At 32.8% G+C, this 25557-nt stretch overlaps 1 long non-coding RNA gene across 3 annotated transcripts in view; it reads left to right on the forward strand.

Moving 5' to 3' along the window:
- Positions 1 to 25557, forward strand: part of LOC122214113 — an 82244-nt gene that overhangs the window by 12331 nt on the left and 44356 nt on the right. The window contains exon 4 of one of the 3 annotated variants that reach the window (XR_006199744.1): positions 1194 to 1248. The exons of the other annotated variants lie outside the window; for them this stretch is intronic. This is a non-coding gene — a long non-coding RNA (uncharacterized LOC122214113). Of the gene's footprint in view, positions 1 to 1193; positions 1249 to 25557 lie in introns of those variants that run through there. 3 annotated transcript variants of the gene reach the window in all.

Raw genomic sequence — 25557 nt, forward strand, 5'->3', positions numbered from 1 at the left:
CGAAGGTGTTGTTGTTGAAGGTTTTTGTAATTACTTTTTGTTCCTCAGTAAATTAATGGCATATATATGTTTGAAGAATCTTTTATGCTACAAAGAAGTCCCTGCTTTAAACAGCAGAATTTGATATTTTCAGATTCTTGCTTTCCAAATCTGTCTTGTAGGTAGCATGTGCACTTACTTGGAAACCAGACCGATCAATCCCATGCACCTATTCTGGACACTGAGGCAAAACCAAATAAAATAAAGAGCAGTGTCACGTGGGATTTATGGTGAGGGTCATGGAATCAGTAGAATCCATATCCAGTTTACGGGATTAGCAGTGACAACAGGTTCATATGGGGGCATCTTGGGTCAAGAGAATGAGGTCAGCATAGTCTACAGTGTCCGTGCCTGGTAGCAGTGGCAGTGAGATTTTCACTAACCAGTCCTTTACTTGACTGAGATTACTCTTCTGGACTATAAGGTATTCAAGCCAACTTCTCTTGTCTTCCTGGAGGTCCTGTGAGCTGTCCAATAAACCCTTAGGTAACACCGTTACTCACTTATATTTAGCAGGCAGAATTATGTTTCATTTAACAAGTAATTTAGGACAATTTTTCATTATCATGAGCTTAATCTGCTACTTCACTCAAAGGATAGTTATATTTTACAGGAAATCCATTGAAGATGTGGTCAAATATAATAACATATCCTGATTTCTAATGAAACTCTAACATTTGCTTACGTGACAGAATTCAGAAATATTTTCACCACAGTTCAATTCCCAGTTTCTTCAAACCACATTACGCAGACAGTAGTCTTCCATGGCTACATATAAATGTTTTTATAGGTACTGAAAAAATGTATATATTATAACTGGTGTGTATATATATATATATATATATATATATATATATATATAATAACATAACAATAATATAGGTAATATATAGATATTAACAGATACAGATAACCAATTTTTTTCTAATGGTACAGTTTATCAAAAGTATTTGCATTTATTAGTTTTTCAGATGAAAATATAAATTAACAATCCTCCATGTTTATATTCTATTATTTTATATATTACACAAGCCTAAAATAGCTGAAATAATAATAATCTAGGTTTTCAAAAGTAATTCAACAACTGGAATTTTCAATTGCTACGCTATGTGAAAAACTACAGTTCTAGATGTTGCCATTTTTTTTTTTTTTAGAATGAGTTGACAAGGCCAACTTATCATCTGTCAAATAGCAATAGAAATTTACGAGGAAGTGAGTAAGGTTTTCATTTTAATAATAATTTATTGTTTTAGGACAACTCTGTTTTTGCCTGACTGTTCACCCCACCAGTACCCTGTCAGAATTATCTATCTGAAGCCAAAACAAGGGGGTTGGGGGGAGATGTGAACCTAACATATAATATACATAACATACAGTTTTTATTAGATAATTTTGAAACAGTTCAAATTATATCTCTCTTAGTAAGCGTGGTTTACCCATATTGAAAATTGATATTGTAGCCATCAGTCTTCCTTCTTCTATCTTTACTTCAAATATTGATATTGATGAAATTAATCTCTACTGAATCTTAAAGAGAGCTTCCACAACTTTCTCTGATTTGAAAGTATGTGAAAATGGGCTCAGTATAACCTAGGTGAGAACAGACATTTTTACACAATCCGCATATCCTGGAGTACTTTAGATTCAGGCCGTTCTAGACAAAAATCTATTGGTATTTTGTATCTTTATCTATACCCTTCATAATGGGAAGAATAAAAATGTTTCTATTATAACTTTTTAAGTCAGTTCCCATAGATCTATCCCATTTACTGATACTTTACAAAAATTATTTTGGTTTTGACTGGAGTACTTATCTTTCCTCAGCAGAGAAGGATCTCTGTACTACTATTCATATTTATGTTTTGCTGTGTTTCATGAGTATCTTTTTTCGAAAACCATAACTTAGAGAAGCAGTTTGTTTATTAGAAATTCATCTTTAGGGGCACCTGGGTGGCTCAGTCAGTTAAGCATCCAACTCTTGATTTTGGCTCAGGTCATGATCTCATGGTTCATGAGATCGAGCCCCGTGAAGGGCTCTTGGCTGACATTGTGGAGCCTGCTTGGGATTCTCTGTCTCCCTCTCTCCCTGCCCCTCCATCGCTCACATTCTCTCTCTCTTTCTCTTTAATAAATAAATAAATTTGAAAAAAATGCATCTTTAAAAATCATATCCACGTCTTAACAATGTATCACATGAAATTTTCAAGCTATTGAAAATGAAACATTTAAATATATAATCAAGTATACTAATTGATGACAGATCCATGGGGTTATGCTTTTAAAAATCATAAATATAAAATAAGCAAATATAAACATGTTAAATAAGATGCTTATTTTCAAAGCACATTATGCTATTCTGTTCTTTCATCAAACCACCTAATGTTTATATGGTATGTTCCTCATTTCATGCCATGCATGGTAATTGAAAAGAGGTTAAGTAACTTGTCCTAAGTCACAGGAGTAATAAAAGGAGTGAGAGCCTAATTACTGAATTTTTTTATTCATATTTGCATTTCTTGGCCATTTTGTCAGTGAGTCCAACATAGTGCATTAAACCTGAGTTTAGATATCAAGCTTCATGTTATTAAAAGTTTAGTGAATCTATTAGAGCCCTAAATAATAAAAACTATTGGGGTTATGTACATGTATATACACATATTATTCATTTCTAAGTAAAATTCCAAACAAAATTAAAAATAATACAGTGGTAAATCTCAAAACCAAAGAAGAAAAAATAGAGAAAAGGTAAGAAAAAGGAAAGAAAAATTCTTACTCAGGGAAAAATTGCCACAGATATACTTAATTAATCAACAAATAGCCAATCATTGGATTAAAAGTCAGTAGAAAACAGTTATTTGTATTTCACTCGTGGATATGTATTTTATAACCATTAGCTTCTGAAATCATTTATAGCATTCTGTGTTTTAAATCTGGTAGGCAAAAAGTGACACGAAACAAAGTACTCTTGCTGCCTCCTAACCAAAGGATTTGCCACCTTTTATGGATGCTGCTGTATAATTAAAGGCTCCTAATATTTTGGTTACTAATATGTACTCACACCAAATGCTGGTGAGGATGTGGAACTGCGGGAACTCTCGTTCATTGCTGGTGGAATGTAAAATGGCATAGACACTTTGCAAGACAGTGGCAGTTTCTTACAAAGCTAAATATATTCTTCATGTTCAATCCAGAAGTTGTGCCCCATAGCAGTTACTAAAATGAGTTGAAACATATGTATGCTAAAATGTGCACACAAATATTTATGTCAATTTTATTCATAATTACCAAAATTTGTAACCAATCAAGATGTCCTTCAGGAAGTGAGTGGATAAACAAACTACAGCACACCTATACAAAGGAATGTTCTTCAGTGATAAAAAGAAATGAGCTCCAAAAGCACAGAAACACCTGTAGGAACCTTAAATGCATATCTCTTAGTATAAAAAGCCAGTATGAAAATGCTGTATGTTGTATAATTCTATCTATATGGCATTCTGGAATAGGCAACACTTTGGAGACAGTAAAAACATTGGTGGTTGGGAGGTTCTGTGAGGAAGGTATGATGAATAGATGGGGCAAAGAGGAATTTTAGGACAATGAAACTTTTTCGTATAATACTGTAATGGTGAATATATGTCATTAGTCATTTGCTAAAACACATAGAATGTACAAAACAAAGAGTAAACCAAAGGTAACCTATGGATTTTATTTAATGATAATCAAGTCAGTCATAAAAAAAATGAAATCTTGTTATTTGTGACAAGGATGGACTTTGAGGGCATAATGCTAAAGTGAAGCGAGTCAGGGAAAGGTAAATACTATATGATCTCACTTATACGTGGAATCTGTAAACAAAACAAACAGCAAACAAAAATAGAAGTTCATGGATGCAGAGAACAGAGTTGCTAGTTGCCAGCAGTGGGGACTGGATGGCAGGGTAGGAAAAATGGATGAAGGGGAGCAAAAGGTTCAAATTTCCAATTATAAAATAAATAATTCATGGGGATGGAACGTACAGCATGGTAACTATAGTTAATGATGCTAAGAGAGTTGATTTTAAAAGTTCTTAATCACAATAATTTGTTTTGTTACTATTTACGGTGATGGATGTTAACCATACTTATTGTGGTGATTATTTTACAGTGTGTACAGATATCAAATCATTATGCTGTACCCCTGAACCTAATATAATATTGTATGTCAATTATACTTCGATTTTTAAAAAATGCTAAAATTTAAAAAAATAATGTATCAAAATTGGTTTATTAATCAAAACAAATGTACTACATGAAGGAAAGTTATGATAACAGGGGAAATTCCGAATGGGGAGGAGCATGTATATGGGAACTCATGGTATTCCTCATTGATTTTTTTCTGTAAATTTGTAAGTGACCTAAAACATAACCTCTGTGAAGTAAAAAAATAACATAATATAGTACTCTGTTGAATATAGTACCAAATACATATAATTGAAATTGTAGGCTGGATGCAGTGTCAGTTTCTGGCTGTCTCTAATCTCTGCATAAAGCTAAAAGGCAAGGTTTAATTAAATATTTAAGTTAGTGTGAAATTTTATCAAATTGGTACTTAAACATATTTTAAGACCTCAAATGGCACTAACAGGTATTAGGAAGGGAAAAAAGCATTTGTCTGTCCCAAATCTAGTTGTTCCTGAGACTAATACACCAGAAACAGCAACTCTCCAGTCACTTAGTATTTAACTCTATAATTGTAAATACAATTTTATTTTGCTATTTAAAAAAAATAATGTTTATTTATTTTTGAGAGAGAGAGACAGAGTGTGGGGGGGAAGGGACAGAGAAAGAGAGAGAGAGAGAGAGAGAGAGAGAGAGAGAGAGAGAGAGTGTCTGAACCAGGCTCCAGGCTCTGAGCTGTCAGCACAGAGCCCAACGCAGGGCTCAAACTCAATAACTGCGAGATCATGACCTCAACCAAAGTCAGATGCTTAACTGACTGAGCTACTCGGGCACCCCAATCTTGCTATTTTTTTTAATTTAAAAAGTAAGCACTACTTATTTTCATATCATAGAAAATAATGGTTTATCTTTTTAACACTTTTTAGCATTTCAAACAAATAGACACATATGTGCACCTGCACAGGTATACACAATGCTCTTTCCCAATCATTTCATGAAATTGTTATTTATTTTCACATTTACAAATACATAATAGTTGGCAGAATTAATTCTTTATAGTTACATCTCCTTTTTTTCTTTAAGTTAATTTTAATTTCCAAACTTATGTATTTCTCCACTTGCTTAATTTATTAGGTAACAGATCGTTTTCTTCTAAAATTTCTAAAATAATGTCAATACATATAAATATGTTTAAATATAAAATCATCTAGGTGTTTTATTTCTTGGAGTTATCTTTCATAGATAAGGTAACTTAGGTTTAGCAAATAAAAATAAAAGATACTCAGTTGAACTTGTATGTCAAATGAGTAGCTATTTTTCAGTATAAATATGTCCAATGAATTATTTGGGACATTTTATACTAAAAAAGTAGTTTATCTGAAATTGAAATCTCACTGGAATCCTCTGTTATTTATCAACTGTACCCCCTGGGTGTTTTTGTTTACCTGCTTTGATATGAACTTTTTGTTACTGGTACTGCTCACTTAAGTGGTATCTTTCAATTTTGTTTTACTGTCTTCTTGGTGATTATCTTTATGTGTCTTTTGTCATGAACTCTCTAACTTCTGCATTCAATATTTTCATTTTTCATGATTTCATTGAAAACATCCTCTGGTAGTTCCATGGCATGGCAAATGGGAGTCATTTCTGAGAGTGCATATTTAATCTGTATTTGATTAATAGTTTGGCCATATACAGAGTTCTAACTGTATATGTTCTCACACACACACACACACACACACACACATCCCCTATAGAATTTTAATGTTTTCAATATAGCTTCCAGTTCTGCTGTTGAAAATTTCTTTACCATTCTGATATTTGATCATTTATTGAACTTTTCCCGAGTTTTTTTTCTTTTAAATGCTTTAGAAATGTCTCTTAATACCTAATACATTTTGTATCAATGTTTCTTGATGAGAGTATGCTTTATTCATTGTGTCTGGCCCTCAGTCTGAAAACTAGAGGGAAATAAAATCCACGTTAGTAAATGACCACAATCAAGAGAGAAATTGTATAGTATAAAATCTGATTACATGAAATTAAAAATTGGGATAATTATGGAGAAATAATGGAATTTATTTTAAAATATAGAATGAGGGGCCAAAAAGTGTGTGCAGAATAATTATGGGCCTATTTGTATAAGGGCTGGGAGAAAAAAAAAGAAAGAAACTCTGCCACATAATAAAAATTTAGAGGTATCATTCACTGTCTTTGGGGGAGACTTGGGAATGTTCAGAAATGAGGTTAATGATTTAGGAATTTTTTTGATAATGAATGTTGAATTCTAGATTGCATATTGGAAGAATTTTCATAGTTAGGGAGCATAATACATGAGGAAATAAAATCTATGCAGAGAAGGAGACAATGATGAGGAATAATTGCAAATGGGAGATGTGTTGAGACCTGGAATTCTGGGACCTGTAGGGGTGATTTACATAAACAGGGATAATGAATATAATGATATCAGGCATGATGTCCTTAAGAATTTTAATAGTGACAACACTATTATTTTCTGTATTTTCTTTTGTCTTATATTTCGTTTATGTCAATAAAAATGTACTATTATAATGGAGAAAAAAAGCAACTTTTACTAAACTATTGTCTGTAATACATAAAAATATATACCTGTTTATTTTTATTTTTAATTTTTTTTTTTTACATTTTTCTTACATATTTTCCCTCAAGATAAAAATTGTACCAGGCACTGTACCCCTGGGTGCCCTTTAGGGAGGCATTGGAATTTTAAAAAGTTAGTAAAATAATCTCAGCCTATTTTCAATGGTCTTAGAATTGTGTAAGGGAGAACTTTAAATAAAACGCAAAACTTGTCAGTAATGAATAATGTGTCTTATTTTATATCGCAGACTGCATGAATTTACTAGAGTCAAAAGTAAAAAAATAAAGCTCAAGGGTATGTTAATATAGAAAGGCTATGTCTCCAAATACGTATTGAAGAAATTTTTCTGCATGCCTTTCCTAGAAATAGACTCATAATTCAAAATACTAGTGGTATGGATATCCCAGGTTCCTTCTTTTGTGTTGCAATAAGAGATCACACAAATGAACTTTCTAGGAAAGTATATCTGGATCTACATTCCTAGGTGTGGTGATAGGCTAATGGAAAGGCTATTTTAATATGAGAAACACAACTTTCTCCTTCTTTAGGTCACCTATAAAAACAGAACAAAATGTACATTCATAATCCCCAACTGTCTAAATTACCATACAGATAAAAGGATTTTAGTGGCTGGTTTTTGGCACCCTCTCTCATGATGAAAGTGGTAGACAATAGATACCAAAGTCATACTTTCTCTTGACTGTGACAAGACTTCTTTAGTGCCCAATTTTAAAGCTTATGTTTGTCTGCCAAAGGTTAGTGAAAAGTAGAATCAGATATGTAGTTATAAGCCAAATAAAAAGATTGAATATCTCAGCTTGTGAATGGAGACTGTCTAGATATATGGTTTTATTCACATCAATTTTTAGTACAAGGAGGTTGTTTATTTCTACTTCATTGTCCCCAAAATAAAATCCCTGACATCACCAGAGGGGACATATTCTGGCAGTACCAGTACATTTCTCTATATTGCATAAATATCTCCCGAGATCTGTTTGTCATGTAAATCATTCCTTGTTCTGCATCATTGCTACCCTTCTTTATTACTTCCTGAGGTCTTGTACCTGACTTCATGTTTCTAACCATGAAAAATAGAGGCACATGATCCTCTCTTAAGTTCCTGAAACATTACAACTATTAGTGTTCCACAGACCAGCGCAAGGACACTCATTCTGCTCTTTCCTCTCTTCGAGGGTCAATCACCATATTGCAGAAAGCAACTAGCCTAACTTCTATTGTGCATGTACTTATAACCACATACCCCTTGTGCAGTCCAGCTTCCATCACACCTAAGGAGATCCTCCTATGCAGCACCCCTGTGCAGTATAAACTGAATGTATTTTAACTTACTGTTTTAGATTTTGCCAAGAACAATAATTAGAAACTTCCCCTATTTATCTATGTTTAAACTATGCACAAAAATGTACCATACCAAAGAGAATGCCCTAAGCAGAAATTGTGATTTCTACCTTAAAATAACAGTTTGATTGCTTCAGAATTTAGTATCCAGAGCTTTTATAGGAATACACTATTCATAAATATTTTGCAAAGAAATGAGGACAGGCTGTGTTACAAAACTCTGTCCGGATGATATTTTAAATGGTGGCCAGTATATAATTTTCTCTTATTCACAGGGATTTAAACATAAATAATGCAATTTATTTATGTGGTCACTGGCCCTTTCTGAGCAGAATCTCCTAATATGAACTTCTTTTGAGCTTCTTTCCATGTTTCTTTGAGCTGTGATTTGGGAAACAGACTTTCTATTCTATTTTGCCTGTCTTATGTCCTATAACAGAATTGTTTGTTTTCTTTTTCCTTTTTACCTCATTTTTACCTTCTATTTTTATTTTAGCCTTCCTAAATGCAGGGAGAATTTTAATTCAAAGGTGGGAAGAATTTTTTTTCCTACTAAGTTACTGGCTGTGGATCAGCAAAAGCGTCAATTTAGTATATTTAGTAATTCCTAACCTGGAGCATAACTTAGTGTTGAGCTGCTTATCTTTGCACTGTCAGAATTAAACATTCATAAATTTTATTAGAGAAAATTCCTGAAATGTGCCATGAGAGAAAATGGGCAGGAGGCTGGTATAGCTGGAAGATCCACTATGCTGCCATGCAAATTTGATTCCAGATGATGGAGAGAGACTAGGAATGTGTGTGAAAGACTCCTAGAATGTTTTTCAGTCTTAGAAATGTTGGGCACAGTGACTGGAGAGTTCTGGAGCCAAATTGGGCAATCCAATGAGTCCTATCTTCCAGGAATAGGCCAGCTTTAGGATCCTTGCCATTCTCAGTCATTAGCTGGGAGCAGATAGTGAAAACCTTGGCTTCGATGCAAACACAGTTGATGAATTTCAGTGCACAGAAGCTAGGGCTCTTGGTCAATTGTGCTCCCATTCTCATGCCCACAAGAGTATACCTCTTGTGCTAAACAGATCAGCCTCTCCACATAGGATCAGGGTAGCTCTTTGGTGGTTTTCTGTAGCCTGTTTTTTTTTAAAGGAAAAATTTAGAAAAGGGTTACTGCTATGAATTTTAGCACCCATTGATGCAATTGATCTTGAAATTACAACTGATATCCTCCCCAAACACCATCATCCATTCTAAACCCCTCCCACTCTCAGTTATCTCTTCAGAGTCATGCTGGCTTACTTAGTAGTATGACCCAAAACTTCATTCCAGATGGGCCTGATCCCTTGATAATCTAAACTTCCTTCTCAGCTCAAGGTTTCTGCATTTGTCTATTCACAGTTAAAATGGGGCATGGGAATACAGATGGAACAGAGGTTATCCAAGTAGATCAACTGGGTTCTATACATCTTCCTCCCTATTCTATTGTCTAAGAACAGAATTCTTTCTCCTACTCATCAAGGTCAATTACATCTGACATTATAGTTCTTTGTGCTTGACTTGCAATCCCCAAGTACATGGATTCTGAAGTGACCTGCTGGTGGGCATAACTGATAGTTAAATTTTACCCTTCTGTCCCCTACCCAGTGCTACTCTGTGTGGGATTCCAAGCCTCTGGATTAAGTATTGTTAGTTTCTGTGTTGTTGTCCTGGCCAAAGCTTTGTGTGTAACAAAAGCAAACCAGTATCTGGAGTAAATATCTATCACTCTGAGGAAAAAAAATCTGGTCTTCCAGGATCCCACTTTGGAATTCTCCTAGAAGTAAAGGCAAATGAAATTAAATGTAATTAAGTGTGCAAGAATTTTATTAGGGGAAATACCCATGAGAAAAGTATGGGGTAAGATCTGGGAGCTGGAACAATCAAGGAGAACCATTGAATTGCAGTGCAGGTCTGATCCCAGTAAAAGAGAGGGGGAAAGAAGGTCGGTGGAAGCTTTACAGAGTGTAACAATTTACAGGAAGCTCATCCAGGCTGTGGAGTTCCTAATTCAAAGATGACTGTCATTAGAGTCCCATGTCACCCAGAACGGGTCTGCCTTTTTATCTATGTCTTACTTAGTCACTGGTTGGGAGGAGACTGTGGAAAAGCATAGCCTTTAAGCACACATGGAAACGCATTTCAGAGCATAGCACCTAGGGCTTCTGGTCAATTATCCTCTCATAGTTGGAAAATCAGACAGTATGTTCTCATCATTGATGTACTTCTTATTCATTAAGTTGATAGTTCATGATAGTTAGTCAATACTTAATAGCTAAATAATACAATTGATTTAGTTAAAATTGTTACAAAGGTCATTTGAATTTATCTCTTTAGAATTGCCTTTAAAGTCCAGTTATGAAATGCAAAAGAAATCTACACTTGATTGCATTATAACTTATCCTTTTTAGTTAAAAAGTATTATTAAGTCCTGATACAACTTTTATTGCCAGAGTGTTTTTAAAACATTGTTGTTATTTCAAAACAATGTATTCACCTGCAAAAAAGGTAAATTAGTCCTACTGTTTTCATAAAATTTCTCTTATTTTGAAAAATGTTTTTCATAACATAAGTAACATAAAAAATGTTACTTAACATGTAATGGGTTTGTTATTGTAATTTTTAAATGAATCATTAAACACTTAAAATTTTAAGAATAATGTATTCACAAAGGATGATACATTCTTATCATTGAAGATCAAATTTATGTGTAAACTATGTGTATAGAAATATAAATGCTACGCATAGATGAACTCTATGTTAAAATGGCAAGAAATCAACACAAGGAGTAAGATATGATGTTCATGTAATTCTATACATATTATTTTAATAAACTGATATTTTAGTATTTAATATGTAAAACAAGCCAGAGTATATTTTGTGAACAAACACGTTAAATTTATTATGACAACTGGGGCACCTGGGTAGCTTAGTTGGTTAAGCGTCCGACTCTTGATCGCAGCTCAGTCTTATTAGGATCATGAGTTCAAGCCCCACATTTTTTTTTTATTTAAAAAATAATAAAAAATGAATTACAATGTAAAAAAATGACAATTTAGTATCAAAAATAAATAAATTTATTACAACAACTTTCATAAACTTTCAGCCTGCATTTTATAAAAAAAAAATACCATCAAATAGTATCATGAAAAGTTATTAGGGACATTCTTTGAAGAAAAGAAAATTGAAGTTGGGATGCCTGGGTGGCTCAGCTGGTTGACTGTCCAACTCTTTTGTTTTTAATGTTTGTTTATTTATTTTGAGAGAGAGAGACAGAAGGCAAGCAGAGGAGAGGCAGAGAGAGAGGGAGACAGAATATCAAGCAAGTTCTGCACTGCCGGCATGGACCCCCACACGGGGCACCAACTGTAAGATCATGACTAGAGTCAATATCAAGAGTCAGATGTTTAACTGACTGAGCTGTACAGGTGCCCCCAGCATCCAACTCTTGATCTCAGCTCAGGTCATGATCTCAGGATTGTGGGGTCAAGCCTTGTGTCAGGCTCTGTGCTGACAGCCTGACAGCTAGACCTGCTTGAGGTTCTCTCTCTCCCTCTCTCTCTTTGCCCCTCTCCTGTGTGGGAAGACTTTCTCTCTCCCTTTCTCTCAAAATAAATAAATTAAAAAATTGAAGTACATTTGTGGATACCCTGATTACTCTCCTCTTACAGAGAGGAGTTACAGACTTTTGAATAGTTTTGAGAGACAACACATACTACATGTATCATTTTACTTTCATATATTCTAGTTGACTTATTTTAGGTTGTATTTTCTTAATTTTGAAGGAATACCCACTTAAATAATAAATTCTTGCATAGGATTGCTTGTATGTTTGAGTAGAAGATCATTTTCCTGGTTGTATAAACATTAATATAAAAAAACATACATTTACAAATGTGATATATATAAATGTGTGTGATATAACATTTTATTTATTCTTAAGGAAATTTCTTGGAGAAAATTAAATGTATACCTAGTGCACAAGGACTAATCTCTAATATTTGCAAAGTTGTTTTGCATCATATTCAATATATTACACATTCCCCTCAAATTTCACTAGATGGTGCTATGTATTAAATATAATAAATTTTATGTTCAGTAAAGGATAGTTCATTTTAATGAACTATCTTTTATTATCATTTTATTATATTTATGACTATTAAACAGGAAACTGGCATTAGATGACTCTGTTTTTAATGGCATTTATGGACCTCATTTATGGAGAGACATAATTGGAACAGGTGATGAGAAGGCAAAATGAAAAAGTGCAGAAGTCTTCCCCCTAACATGACTATTGAGGCTGTTTAATGGTGTGTGAGAGCTTATCCAATTTGTCATGGTTCACACTCACCTTCTGTGTTTTCATATCTCTATTTTTGATGGATAATTGAGTTATAATTTATAAATTCCATATAAATCTTCTTTTCTAGAATGTGTAGTAATTATTGATGTACACTAATTGACCATTCAGAGTGGATCTGATGAGCCATAAAAAAATGCAGGCAATTCCTTTTAAATTACATATCACAGGTGTTATCAGGCAAAACTTATTGAGATCTCTGTCAAAGAGGTCAAACGGAACTCTGAAAATGACAGAAACATAATAGTTACCTTGTAAAAATAAGTAAGTACATTTTAAGCCTGTGTCAGTAAACCATTCTTTTCTGATATATCCAAATTAGAAAACTTCTAGGATGCTGGCTAATATGACATTGCATAGCAAAAAATTTAATTACTGTACTCAGTATTTAAACACCATTATTAAATGAGATGCAATATCCCCTAAAAAGAAAAAAAGGCAAATGTTTATAATTGGTATGGAAGAAAATCAGGCCTTTTAGATCAAAGAGGATCTTGTTTTTGTTGTTCTTGTTTTGTTTTGTTTTAATTTTCCTTAGGATTTAGCTGTAGAAGTTATTTTAAAAATAATGTATGAAGGAAAATGGCTTTGTCCTTTATTTTACACTTTATATGATTCACTGACCATAAACTTTTCCCTCTTTCCTAAGATGGCTCTGTTCTTCCTGGACCTGCCAACCGCCCTGAACTAATGTGCTATCATCTTTCTGTGTTCACACTGAGTCCACTGCACACTGGCCCAATTTTGGAGAGTTCTAGAATCATATCAGTGTCATATGTACTTTTATTCATTTGTACCAGTTGTTCTTTCTGCCCAGGAAACTTTTACTTCAAATAACTCCATAACTTTGCTATTTATTATCTGTCATATCCTACTAGAATTTAAGCTTCAGAAGAGGAAGACCTTTTGTGTCTTGTCCAAATACATGTTTCCTGAACCCAGGATATACAGAGAACTGAATAGTAATTTGTGTTTGAAAGAATCAATATATTAGCTGAAACCAAAGGATGTTGGTCCATATGTATTTTAATTATAGCAAGTGAGTTCGAATGAGGAAACACTGTTGAAAGTGCGTTTGTGTCTGCATATAGAGTGTCGTTTTTGTTTTTGTTTTTCCAAGCAGGTTTTGAGAAGAATTTTTTTTTTCTTTAGAACCAAGATATTGAACTACTCTTTCATACTCATCTGGGTGTCAATAGAAACCTTATTTTAATAACCTTTTTTTTAGAGATGTGTGTGTGTGTGTGTGTGTGTGTGTATGTGCATGTGTGTATGTGTGTGAGAGACATTACAAGTTTTAATTTCATATTTTTAAAAAATTACATAACTTCACAATCTTCTGTGGGTTTTTTAGAGTATGTTTTATTCTTATTACGACTAACTTTTTTTAAGCACATCTAGTTTAAACTATGGTATCTACAGACAGATAATTTTTTTTAATTTAGATTAAGTTGTTTTCGTATGAGTACTGCTATTGAGGATAGGGCATAAGATGTCTTTTTAAAAGTATAAATAGACAAAGGATTATGAGAATGCCAGTATCTGAAGGGGAAATACCACATTTCTTGGGTCTACCGATTTAGGTGTGATTATAATCATGAATATAAATGCACTCTAATTCACATCTAACCTGATTAGAGCTGAATAAACTTTCAGAAGCTAATCAATCAAGTGAAGTGTAAAACAACTGTATGTGTAGGTCATTACCCTTAGCAGGTTTTGGATATAATACGTGATTGCACTTCTTTTTTTTTTTTTTTTTTCCTAAAATGAAATTGTTAATGCATGAGCTGTTGTCAGTCCACTTATCAGTAGTTAGTTCTACTTGAAGTGTCTGCTACATGTCCTTTTGCAAATGACATTGATAAATTTGACCTCTGATTAGAGTAGTTATAATCCTGTTGTATATATACATAACTTGCCAAATAACATCCTGACCTTGGGAAGGTTCTCATTCTTCTCAGTGTTCACCAGTGATAACATATTTTGAAATCACCCTTTGGAATTGTTAAGTAATTACAATTTCTGCCTTGAGTCTTCACTGCTACAATTCATTCTGGCCCTATTGATACTATGGAGACTGTTGCTGACATTGCTGTTACTAACATAGAGAAAGTATTGACATTACAGTTGTTGTTTTTTTTATAGTCTATCTCTATATGAACAGCTATAACATCTCCACCTATACATCTCCAGCTATAGCTATCTCTACATGAATATCTCCAGCTATAGGTATCTCTACATGAACAGCTATAACATCTTCACCTACTATCATTGATATCAAAATAATCATTGAAACCTCCTTACTTATCAGAATCAGGTCCCCAGAGAAGGAAGGATATTCTTCCTTGTCACTAATATTTCCTTACCGGCCTTTTTTTTGGATGTAGGAAAGTACATTTTTACCATGCGATAATCAGTAACAAAATGGTATACAGTGTATGTAGGTATACATATATATGTGTATATATGAGTATATTATATATATATATTTCTCAAATATTTAGAAATTAAACAAAATATTTCTAAATAACTCATAGGTCAAAGAGAAAGTCTCAAGAGAAATAGAAGATATTTTTAGATAAATGAAAATGCAATATATGAAAAATTTCTTCAATGCTTAAACAGAAACTTATAACATTAAATGTGTTTATTACACTGTAAGGCAAATCTGAAATAGATCTAAGGTACATCTTAGGAAAATAGATAAAAAAGAATAAGTTGAGCTCATACCTCACAGAATAAAAGAAAGCAAGAGAAAAGTGGTGAAACAAAATTTGGTTCTTTGAAAAAAGTATTAAACCTTTAGCAAAATTCACCACAGAATAACCCCCAAACACAAATTACTCATATCAGGAATGAAAGAGAGAATATCCCTGCATACTACATAGAAACTAGAGGATAATAAGTAAATGCTCTGAAAAACTCTATGATTGTAAAGTTGGTAATTTAAATGAAAAAGAGAAAGCCCTTGAAATTCTCATACTACCAAAATATACTCAGGAAGAAATATATAACATGATAATATAATATCAACTTGAATTCTCAGCCAAAATCTTCCAATAAAGAAAGATGCCCAGGGGCGCCTGGGTGGCTCAGTCGGTTAAGCGTCCGACTTCGGCTCAGGTCACGATCTCGCGGTATGTGAGTTCGAGCCCCGCGTCGGGCTCTGTGCTGACTGCTCAGAGCTTGGAGCCTGTTTCAGATTCTGTGTCTCCCTCTCTCTCTGACCCTCGTCCGTTCATGCTCTGTCTCTCTCTGTCTCAGAAATGAATAAATGTTAAAAAAAAAAAATTAAAAAAAAAAGATACCCAGAAAGTTTCACTGTTAAATTTTATAAATATTTAAGGATTAAATAATATCATTTATTAATCTTTAAAAAACGAGGAGAGGAGGAAACATTTTCCAACTCATTTTATGCAATCAGCATTTCTTGATACCTAAACCCAACAAATTGTATGTAAACCACAAAACAATGTTCTTTATGAGTAGAGTTGCACAAGTTCTTTGTAACAATAAAATAACACACACACACACACACACACACACACACACATACGCAAGGCATCTTAGATAGGTAGAGTATATATAAGTTATGAAACAGCAATTCAATATATAAAATTCATTGTAATTCACTGTATTTACAAAAGACAGAATAGTCATGTGATCACTTTAACAGATTTAGAAAAGCCTTTGCCCAACATCTGATCATAAGAAACTCTTAGCACATTAAGAATAGAGGGTAAATTCTTTAACCTGGTAATGCAAATTTGCAAAAACCCTACAGATAACATCATTATAAATAGTGAAAGGCTGAAACAGTTTCCCTGAGAAATCAGGAGCAAGGCAAACATGTCTAGTCTCACCCATCCATAGACCATTATACTGGAAGTCGCAGTCATTGTAGTAAGTAAAAAAAAAAAAAAAAAAAAAAAAAAAAAACACAGAAAGTGAAAATTTTTCTAATATTTGTTTATGTTAAAATTCCAATGAGAGCAACACAAAATATTCTAGACATAAAGTGATTTCAGCAAGATTTCTGGATACAAGGTCAATATATAGCTATCAATTGTATTTCTAATTACTGGCAATGAACAATTCTAAAATTTATATGAAAAGGCAAAAGAACTAGAATAGCGAAAGTAATTTTAAAAAGAATAAAACCCTCATGATTGATTTCTGTCTTATACACATTTTATCTCAAAAGTTAATAGAGGATACCAGTTAACTCATGCTTAATAAAAGCTTTTCCGGACCTTTGGTAAATAATTACAAAAATAGTTTAAAATGATTAAATAGTTTGCCTTCATATTTTGTTATTGTTATGATTTATTTTGAGAATCAGTCTGAACTTAAAACATAACAAGTAACAGAGCACACATGGATATATTTATCTATCATGGGAAAATAATCATGAGAAGATTAAAAAATATATACTATTTTAAGATTCTGAAGTTCTCATTTCAGTAAAGATCAAGTAATCCAGGAATAGAAGAGATCTAGTTATCAATGTTGTCCAATAGATATTTACCTTAGCTAAGGATGATAATTATTGATTATATGATGCAAAATGGCAGGTTGTTATAAAAGATTTATAAATCATCCCTAGAAACAAAGAATTTGCAGGGATCTTAATAATTTCTTACAATTCCCTTGCATATTTATTCCAAAGATAAAGCAGTCAAGCCTGAACCATTCCGTCATGAGCCCCACTTTTGCTCATCAACACATATCACAAAATTACATATCACGGAGCCCCAGTGGCTAATGCTATATCTTAGTCTCCAACCCAGAAGCCATAAATTAAATTGCAACTTTCAAAAGGGCAAGCAAATAGTCAATGTATATATTACAAATACCATGGATTTAGTACTTCCTGGTTTTTTTTTTAATACACTGCTGATCTAATACATTGTTTATAAACATCTCTGAAAACATCTTGTTCTGTTTTGGAAAAACTGGACAAAACTGAAATTTTCCTAAAATGCTAGATATAAAATGAATAGATTTATAACAGAAGTGCTTTCAGAACTTTCATAAAAGTCCAGGGATATGGTGCAAAATAAAAATTTCTTCATTTAAATATGAATAATAATTGCCTGGGAAGAATATATTAATGACATTATTTGTTAATATGGATGTTAATGCAAAATTCTCAATCTCAAATTCAAATGGCATTGTGGTATAATGATATGCCAGGTGGTGTTCCATAATAAATACCTAGATTTATCATCATTTTTTATCACAAAACAACAAATGTCAATTTACTTTTTTTGTTTCCCTTTTGGTTATCAGTTTCTTGAAACAGGGACTGTGTCTTTACATATTTGGTGCCTAGCTGTTATTATATATCTCGCATAAAATGGATAATAAATAATATGAGAAGAGCCATCATAGGTAGACATTCACAACTTCCGTTGGAAAGTGAATAATTTCAAGAAAATGTAACTGGCACAATGTGCGTAATTTAACTGAGTTTAGTAACTTAGACTTATTGGATTGAAGTTCTTCTAGTTGCTCTTATCTGAGTATCTGATATTTTTGATACTTATTTCCTCATTTGAATTCAAATATTACTGAGCACCAATATGTTAACTATGTAATACTGGACTTACATTATCAGAGTAGAAATGACTGCTCTTAAAAAAGTAAAACTGAACTTGGTAATGCAAGAGGGTTAAGGAGAGTTGTCTATTACTCACAAAAATGTACTTGGCTCACTTTTTTTTTTTTCCTGAAGTGTTGATTAAATTATAAATTTATGAAGATTGGCATAAAGCCATTTCTGACTTTTTATAAATGGCTGAACTCATATTTTTCTTTCTAGTTCTATCATTGGTATAAAGCAAGATAATTTCCATTACTTTTATTAACTCCTAGTGTCCTGACTCACAGTGACATCCATTTAGCATATATGATGAAGGTTTAAAAATAGTTTAAGGGGCCCCTGGGTGGCTTAGTTGGTTGAGCTTCCGACTCTGGATTTCTGCTTAGGTCATGATCTCCATGATCATGAGATCAAACACTGTGGCCAGCTCCACATTTAAGATTCTATCCCTCTCTCCCTCTACTCCCTCTCCCCCACTTGCACTCTTTGTCTCTCTTTCAAAAAATAATACATATATTTATATTATATATTTTAAAGTAGTTTAATATTCTAGATTATAATCTTAAAATTATAGAAGGCAAGACCATCAAATTTAGTCAGTTGATACTTGCTGTGCCCTCTTGACATTAATTTAATGCGTAAAACAGTTCTATGTTTATGTTAACTTATAAAATCTACAATGAATGCGTTTGAAACAGTTTTAGTGATTTGTATGTTATTTCGCAGTCTTTTTCTCTATTTTAAAAGTCAGTCACTATTACCAGTTAGGAAGATCATTAAAAAAAGCCGTTTGGCATTAGAGAAATTAACACACACACACACACACACACACACACGCACACACACACAGAGTTTTATTCTATGGTAGCCATCTTTATTAGGAAGTGACATTTCTAACAAAATTAAAACTTTGTACATATGTAAGCAAAAATCATTGATGCTGCATCTGAGTTATTTAATGGATTTAATGGCATGTTGTTAAGGTACATCTACTTGAAAGAATTGTTTCTAATTTCAAAAACTAGAGTTTTCTGCATGAATTGCTTATTCCTCTTTAGATTTTGTTAATTGGGTCTGAGCAAGTGTTGAGAGACTTGACCCATAGGACTAAAATCTTATTCTTCAAATCTTCTCAACTTTAAAAATGGTTGAGATTCATCAGTTATTATTATTTTTCAATCAATGGAGTTACACTGAGATTTATTGTTCATTACCACAGAAAATTGGAATTACAGTGGTCTCTGATAACCTTTATTGTGGTAACAAAAGTATAGAAATAAATTCTAAGAAGAACAAACTGAGAAGTTGAATAATAGTATTAATCAACTACTTGATCCCACCCATTTAGAAGTGAGGGCACACAAATGTCTGATAAACAGCTGAAGAGACACTCAGAAAAGTGCTTTCCCTTGTCAGTGTCGGTTACAAAGCAAACATAAGAACCACTTGTAATTGGTGAATTACAATTTTAAAAAGTTTGATTTTAAAAGCTTCTTGAATATATGGTATGTGAGTCACCACTTGCATGACTTTATGGTTGAAGGTTCTGTATACAGCAGCCTGAAAACATACTCACTCAATGAATCATCAGTGGATGGTAGGGATGGCTTATAAATCTATCCCATTCACATTACAGAAAGATAAATCACACTGAGGTTTATAGGCTTATAAACTATTGTATCACATACTTCTTATTCTAAAAGCTTTTTGTTGACATCACTCCTACAAAATATGCCATGCCAGCTATTCTCTTTTATCAGTTGGAGTGAGCACCATTGCTTTTCTGTGGAATTTACTTTTAATAGAATACCTTACCTCTGATTGCAATAACAGTTATTATTTTTTTTGGTTAAAGAAACAATTGATTTGTTCTTAAAATCTTGACAAAATAATATACTGCTGCTGATGAGCTGGCAGGTTGCTTTTTAATTATTTACCATTTAAACTACAACTTTCACCTAAATTTGGGTTAGTTTTGTAATACAAGGTAAGTAAAAGAAAGACAAAAAGGTTAGTTGATGGGCAGTAATGCTAGGGTCTAAAATGAGTAACAAAGCTTTTTAGAGATCACCCTGACAGACTTCAAAGATATTGTATTCTTAAGTACTTATTATGTAGATGACTGTAATTTGTGTGGAATTAAGTTTAAAGAAATTGAAAGTTACTGACATTATGTTTATAGAATTTTCTAGGATTTTATAAAATGTTAGGAAATCACAAATTTCTCTTCTTAATGCTTGCTTAGGTTTGTTTATCAAAAAAAAAAAAAAAAAACCAGAAAGAAGCAAAGAAAGCCATGAGGTCCCTTTATCCGAATATATTCATGCCTTTATTTCATCTGTGTATATTGCATAATTGCCCAACTGAAATTCAAAGTGTCACCCATGTATCCAGTAATTAAAGTAATCTAACCTGAAAGGAATAACAAGTTTATGTCTTTTTGATATAGATAGTAAAGGAAAAGGAGCAAAGTCCTTGCTCATCCTCCAAAAGTGATTCCAGTTTGTTAAGACACTATTTTAAGATCTCCACAGCCTGGAATGAAAGAGATCCCTGGGAAATTATATTGAAAATAAATAAGTAAATTGTGGTTGAAAGACTTAAGTCAAGATATTTTATAATTAATATTATTAAACTCATGTTTAACTGAGCAATGTAACTGAAAATATTTATTATCAATAAAATTTTTAAAAATTAAAAAATAAGTTCTTGATGAAAATCTATATAATCGTTACCAATTTAATGAAAAATAAAGACAGAATCTCTTAAGGTCTTTAGAATGATAGAAGTACTAAATATATGTATGTTTTTATTTGTTTTCTTGGTCTTTCTTAAAACCATCTCTTTAAAAAATAGCTTTATTAAGATTATTCACATATCATAAAATTCACCCTTTAAAAGTGAACAATTACATGTTTCTTAGTATATTCGTAGAGTAGGTATCACCACTACTTAGTTGTAGAAAATTTCATCACACCTAAATGAAACTCTATACACATTAGCAGTCACAACCCTTCCTTCCCAGCACTGGCAACCACCAATCTACTTTCTATCTTTATGAATTTGACAACCGGTGCATATCATATAAATGGGATCATAAAATATGTGGTCTTGTATCTGGCTTCTGCCACTGAGCATAAAGTTTTCAATTTTCATACATGTTGTGGTATGTATCAGTACTTTATTATTTTTATTACCAAACCATATCTCATTGTACGAATGAACAACATTTCATTTACCCATTCATTTAATGAAAGATATTTGAATTATTTCCATGTTTTGGCTATTAGGAATAAAGCTGTCATGATCATTTATATACATTTTTCCTGGATATATGTGTTCTTTTTTAAAACTTTTAAAAAAGTTTATTTAGCTATTTAGAGAGAGAGAGACAGAACAAGAGCAAGGGAGAGGCAAAGAGAGGGAGAGAGAGAATCCCAAGCAGGCTCCACACTGGCAGTGCAGAGCCCAATGTTTGAGAACATGACCTGAGCTGAAACCCAAGAGTCAGACGCTCAATTGACTGAGCCACCAAGGCACCCCTGGAGATATATATTCTTATTACTCTTGGTTATATAACAAGGAATAGGATTACTGGATCATATGATAATTCTGTTTAGCATTTTGAAGAACTGCCTAACACTATTCCAAAGTAGTTACAGCTATGTAGTAAGCTTTGAAATAGGGCAATGTGATTTTTTTTCAAGATTTTTTTTGGGGGTGGGCTGATCTGGATCCCTTGCATTTCCATTTAGTTTTAAGAATGTGATTTTCAACTTCTACAAAAGAAAATTGTACAGCTAAGTTTTTCATAAGGATCATATTGAATCGGTAGATCAATTTGTGGAACATTGCCATCTTAACAATGTTAGTCTTCTGTTCCATGAATACAGGTAGTCTTTGCATTTATTTTTAAATTTTTTTCCAGCAGTGTTTTATAGCTTTCTGTGTAAAAGTCTTGCACTATTGTTAATTTTTGTAACAAGTTTATTATTTTTAGTTACTGTAAATTGAATTATTACTTTATTTCTTTGCTTAGTATATAGAAATAAAATTTATTTTTATGTTGATTTTTTCTCCTGTAACTTGCTGAACAAGTTTGTTAGTTCTTACAGTTTTAGTGGATTCCTAAGATTTTCTGTATACAAGATTACATCATCTTTGAATAGAGCTAGTTTTACTTTTACCTTTCCAGTCTGGGTGCTTTATGTTTATATATATTTATTCTCAAATTGACCCCAGGTACAACCTCTAGTGTAATGTTACATAAAAATGATGATAGGGGAATTCTTGTTTTCTTTCTAATTGCAGCGTATTTCCTTCATCTTAAGTGACCAATGACTAGACAAAATAATATGCAGTTTCAGAATCAAGTGTTGTAACTATTTACCTTTATCAAAAAATAGATTGTTGGGCAAATGATTTGCACACATATACTTTATTAATTTTACTTGTCTACACATTACTTGAGGAAATTAGAAGTATATATTATGTTTAAATTAGTTATTTCTGTGAACAGAACACTCAAAATGTAATAAAATTTGTATGCTATTACTAATAGTGAATGGCAATGTTTGCCACTAATCCCATTGATTGTTTTGTAAATCAATTTTAATTATCTAGAAAGATACTGGAAAGGTAGAGTACAGCTCTACATTTTCATAGCATTTATATTTTAAGAAAAAAACTGAAAGTATTAAAACTTATATGAGTACACAAAGTTACGAGTTCACAAAATTTACGAAGGTAAAAAATTTGCATAAATAGATAACTCAACAAAGATTAACCAATATTTACTTCCAAACCTTTACACATATATTCTTTTATTTAGTAGCTGATATCCAATGAAAACAGAATCATTTATTACAGGAAAATTTTTATCATTAACATCTGTTGTTATTTATTTCATTTGGTGAAAATATATTTTATTTTACTTTTTAGATGTCTATTTATTATTGAGAGACAGAGGGAGACAGAGCATGAGCATGGGAGGGGCACAGAGAGGGGAGACACAGAATCTGAAGCAGGCTCCAGGCTCTGAGCTGTCAGCACAGAGCCCGACGTGGGGCTCGAACTCAAAAACTGCGAGATCATGACCTGAGCCGAAGTCAGATGCTTAACTGACTGAACTACCCAGGCGCCCCTGGTAAAAATATATTTTAGAATCCATTTACATTTACTACTTTTACAATCTGTCTTCGTACTACAGATTATACATTTTGTCCTTGGTTGAAATGAAGAGCAATTGATACAGTTCTGTAATGTATTTATTATAAGTGAGACATGTTCTCAATTCAGGATCTTTGGAAAAATACAAAGTATTCATTCTAACTCCACAGATACTTCATTAGAAGTTCAAGAATATGAGTGAGATCATAGGAGTATTACAATAAGTATCAAGTACACTGTTTTAAACCTATATACTCTCTGCCTCATGTTGAAGTTTCCTTGCTTCTTTAGTATCATTTGGAATCATCAGGGGCATACTTTGAATGTATTCAAAACTTCCTTAGGAATAATGTTGTTTGTTCAACCCAGACTGCTCACAGTTCCTTAAATTCTTGCTCTCACCATTGCTCTAAAATTATTTTGTTCATTTTAACTTGCTGACAAGATCTGGTCTTGTTTGTTTGTTTTCCCCATTTGTTTAAAAACCACTGTCTATGTGATCCCTTATGATATAGCTATTATAGGCATGCACAATTCTTTCCACATCAGGTGGTCTCCAACTTTCTTGGTAGCTGTGCCTGGACTCATTCTAAGTACCATACTTTTCATTTGGAACCAGGGTTCCCTCCAAAGTTTAACTCTTCATAATTGTTGGCTCCTAATGAATTACGGATTTACTATCAGAGGCATATTTTTCATTCTACATATGAATTCTGGTCCATATGTTACCCAAAAGTGTACAAGGCATGTTAATACTTCAGAACAATTGTGATGTTATAATTCACATTCTTCTTAGGCCATAGTTGATACTATGGCTATCTGGATAAAGGAGAGAAGGAAGTTGCTAATTCCATATGATAGGCGTATGTGCATGGTAGCTGTAGGTCTGGCTGGCATACAGATATCTCAGTTTGACTATATTAAATTGTGTTTTTAATCATATTGTGACTAATCAGAAGAGGGCTCCTGGGTGGCTCAGTCACTTAAGCGTCTGACTTCGGCTCAGGTCATGATCTCATAGCTAGTGAGTTTGAGCCCCACCATGGGCTCTGTGCTGATAGCTCGGAGCCTGGAGCCTGCTTCCAATACTTGCCTCCCTCTCTACCTCTCCCCCGTTCTCACTCTCTCTCTCTCAAAAATAAGTAAACATTAAATAATTTATTAAAAAAAAACTAATCAGAAGATATTAAAAAGGAAAAAATCATTAACCTTAATGTTCACCTATATTTACTCTGAGAATATACCAGTATTTATTTAATAACTAACTTTTTGAAATTTTCATTGCTTTTAATATTGCTAAAGGAAATAATAAATTATTCTTGTATAAAAAATTTAGAACATAAATGTACCTAGGATTGATTTCTATTAATGAAATTATTGGGTCCCAATGTATGAGGGACAAATAGATTGTCAGAAAGCTTTAAATACTGGTGTACTTCCAGAAATCCCTCATCACATTCTTGCTAACATTTGATGAGTGAAAATCATATGTGATATTATTATATCATTTTATGGTTACCGTTTACATATGGAGATTTTATTTTTTAATGTATTGACTATTACTGTTTCTTCTATGATCCAGCTTTTCTTCTCGTTGCATGTTGTACTAAATCTCTCTATTCTTTTCTACATTCTACTAGAGTTTCTCAAACCTACAATCACAGATTTTGTTTTCTATATTATATGAATAAAATTATGTTCTGCTGCTCTTCCAGTATAAATTTTAATTTTGGCATTATGTCTAGGGCTTCACAGCAGTTCTTCAAAATTTCATCCCTCTGCTGCTTCTTGTCAGCCTCTTTCCTTAATGTTCTCTGTCCCAATTTCTCAGGAGGCACTGGCCTTTGTGTCCTGCTGAAGATGCCAAATCATTTCATGTCATTTATAAAATGAAATATTGAGAGTGAAGCTTTTGCTGTAATTATTCAATATATTTCTACATTCGCTTTTTTCTAAAGATTTTTTTTGTGATCAATTCAGTTTCTTCAGCTTATTGATTCTATAGCACTTTGGCATATTTGATCATATGAGCATCTTGGTGCATTATCATCACTTTATTATTCTTTTTTTTCTCACAAGATATTCTAAGTTACTTTTGTTGACTGTTCTTCCCATATGCACCTCTGAATACTGAAGCTTCCCAGGACCGAGGCTTTACACCCACTGTTTACCTATATCTACATTAATTAGCTTCATAATTATATGCAAGGCT

This window comes from Panthera leo, chromosome A1 (assembly GCF_018350215.1).
Source record: "Panthera leo isolate Ple1 chromosome A1, P.leo_Ple1_pat1.1, whole genome shotgun sequence".
NCBI lineage: Eukaryota > Metazoa > Chordata > Mammalia > Carnivora > Felidae > Panthera > Panthera leo.